The sequence below is a fragment of the Galeopterus variegatus genome, unplaced genomic scaffold (assembly GCF_000696425.1).
Source record: "Galeopterus variegatus unplaced genomic scaffold, G_variegatus-3.0.2 Scaffold4506, whole genome shotgun sequence".
Classification (NCBI taxonomy): Eukaryota; Metazoa; Chordata; class Mammalia; order Dermoptera; family Cynocephalidae; genus Galeopterus; species Galeopterus variegatus.
In genome coordinates, this window is record NW_007730617.1 from 10007 (window position 1) to 13509 (window position 3503).

Sequence of the window (3503 nt, forward strand, 5' to 3'; positions counted from 1 at the left end):
CATTGCCTGGGACTAGGCCTGGGGAATGGAGAGGATGGTTCATAGGGAGTGAATATTAGAAGGGTTTGGCCGTAGACCCAAATCATTTCCCCCATAAAAATTTTCAGCAATGTGTCTGACATCTTGATCTCTCTTCATCTCAGTCCTTTCTCCCTAATGGTTCCGAACTTCAGAAGAGACAGAATGGAGTATTTCTGGCCTTATACTTGTGTACTATTGTATTTATTTGTCTAGAGTAGTCATTTATGAATATACAAAATGAAAGTCAATGTACACCTAAGGTGACAAACACCCTCCCAGAAGGAAATGTAGCCATTGGCAAGTCCAAGACAATGAAAATAACAGCAGCTTTTATATATTGCACAGTATTTGACAATTTTATTTTTCTTTGTGCTGTTTGACTTTGGTTATAACCAGTAATGGAGGAATACCCTGAAAAGGGTGATGGATAGCATAAATGACCCCAAGAATAACTTCGTCTTACTTTGGAGTGCATAGGAGCATGAAATCTTAGGATGACCAGGCGATTAGCACAGACCTCTGATGTTAGAAGGGAAGGAACTAAAGCTTAGAGAGATAGAACTAGGCAACTGAAAAGGGTGATGGATAGCATAAATGACCCCAAGAATAACTTCGTCTTACTTTGGAGTGCATAGGAGCATGAAATCTTAGGATGACCAGGCGAATAGCACAGACCTCTGATGTTAGAAGGGAAGGAACTAAAGCTTAGAGAGATAGAACTAGGCAAAAAGTTCATGGCAAAAGAAAAATGAGGACAAGAGCCTTCTGGGACTTGGTCCAGTTTTTATTATTTAATTGTTGAGAGCAAACTTATTCTTCATTATGAGTAACTTAATTCACTTACAGTGAAGGAAAGTATCCCAACATGTACTTAACAGCAGAGGATTAATATTTCACTTCAGTTAATCCACAAAGTGAATCTAAGTGTAATTAATTAGGAATGGACTTTAGATTATATTTTTAATAGGACTATTATTTTTTAATGAATATCTCTTTTTTCACAGTGGACAACAAAGATGAAGGAAGCTCAAATAGCATGCTCTAGGACATATTATAAGTGCAAAGCCAAGTTAGAAAATAAGCTAAAAAGTCCCACTCTGCCACTTATAAATACAACATAATAAAATTCATTATAATAGCATTCTAGTTTTGTCATAAAACTATAACAAACCACAGTTATTATATGAAAAATAGAGTAACTAATATTTTGCCTAGTAAAACTATAGTAAATTGGTTCTAGTAATAGCAATGCTATAATAACCATACTGAAAAGTGGCTACATATTACAATCTGTATATTTACTATGCCATTATAATAATTATAGTTCTGCAATAGATTTCTTTTATACAAAAGCTAAATTTATTCTAGTAATTGTATTTTCTTTACTCTTCTGCAAAATTATAAGAATATAAAAGTGCAACTTCTGATGTGAAGTATGAAAGCTTCAAATTTGTTATTTTTTAAACCATTAGTAAATAATTTGGAATTAAGGAAGATTATCTAAAGAAGAAACACACAAAATCTTTCTGAGAACAAATGTACCTACCTGTGTATGAATAGGAAATAGTTTGTAAGATATGAATATCAAGAAGCAAGTTAATGACAAAATTTAAGCATAAAAAAGTTTGGAATGCAGAATAACCTAAATAGAACTTAATGGAAAAGTTCCTTAACCTATTTATGTCATCTCCATTAGAAGATCCCCAGCATTTCCTTAAGTGAGGACATGAAGAAGTGCACCTAGACTCTGCCTGCTGTGCCAGTTCTCAGGGAAAGGTGAGAGCACACCAGGAATTTTTAAGGAACAGTGACCTAAAGGGGTCCAATGACATGCATTGGGGTACCACTGAACAGCCATGAGCCTAGGGGAAAAATCAAAACAGCTTCTTAGCACGGCTAATCTTAACTCACTAGGTATGGGCATTTACTATGAGAATTTAGGTCTAAACATTTTTAATAAAAGAAACTTCAGCTTCTATAGAAAGTATAGTTCTTCCGCTGTCCTTAAACTGGAGTGACCATACTGTGGTGGAGACTGCCTACATGTCCATCAAATGTTTCCATTTTTTGAATGTGTAGATAAACTATATTTCCCAGACTGTTGCTGATTGGGGGGGCCATCATCTGATTCTGTTCTGGCCAAGGGAGTGGGGCAGAGCTGACTTTTGCCACTTCCAGCCTCATGTGCTCTCCACTGTGCTCTTTCCCTTTGACAGTACGTAAAGATGGTGGCACCTCAAGAGGAAAAGGTGGGCCATCATCTGATTCTGTTCTGGCCAAGGGAGTGGGGCAGAGCTGACTTTTGCCACTTCCAGCCTCATGCGCTCTCCACTGTGCTCTTTCCCTTTGACAGTACGTAAAGATGGTGGCACCTCAAGAGGAAAAGTGCCCAAGACCCTGCTTCTCCTGTTTGCAGGGAGCTTCCCACCCACACCGACTGTAACAGGAGCAAGCAGTTAATCTTTACTGTATTAAGACACTAAGAATTGGGGGGTGTCTGTCACAGCACTTAACCTTTCTTAAGAAGTGCAATTCCAGTGACCTCTCTACATTTTGATTTAACATTATTTGCAGAAGCAGTCACGGAAAATATCTTTATATTGTTTTCTCTCTTCTCTCTCTCCTTCCCTCCCTCCTTTCCTCTCTTCCTTCCTTCTTCCATTTTTCTCTTCGTACCTAATGAACATGGATAGGTAGACGGCTGTAATTCTCTCTCACCCTTTATTTCCTTGTTTTTTCTTTCTTTCACCTCTTGGTACTCTCTCTTTGCTTGTGTTTTGAATTATATTTGGAATAACATTGTAACCTCAAACATAGAATGTTTTGACTGTAACCTGCTAAGAACCTCTGTCAAATATCTATACAAATCTTGCACTGAGGTGTAAGCAATAAAAGGTTCACGTGTAAATTGTCTAAATAGCTTTAGGATGTATTGCAATAGTGAATTTCCCGTTATTTAACACTACTTAAAGTAAGGGAGAAAAACACCAGTGATTTTAATTTTGAGCTCTACAATTCCCAAGGCAGAAAAAGAGTTATGTTTCATGATGTTTAGAGGTCCTTTCCCCGTGATTTCCTGCCTATCGCTTGTTTTCCACACTTGCAGTGCGTCGTTGCCTTCAGCTCAGTGCCTGGTACTCACCTTCTGCTCCGCGGTTCAAAATGACCTTTCACTTCTTGCAAGAGAATGCCCAGGTGCAGCTGCCCACCACCACACAGCCACCACATTTTACATGAATTGTTTCAGAATATTCCCAGAATTGAGATGGATCACCTCATTCACTCTCCATTGCCTTTGTTTTCTTAATTGGAATTCATCTTATTGTACCTCTTATAGCAAGGTATTAACCAGAACACACAAATATCCATCAGGGACATTCTGCCTTTAGTAAATTTCCCTCTCAACAAAAAGAAGAAAAAGCATGGGCCAGCCCAGTGGCGCACTGCTACAGTGCGCCGCTTGGGAGTGTGGCGGCGCTCCC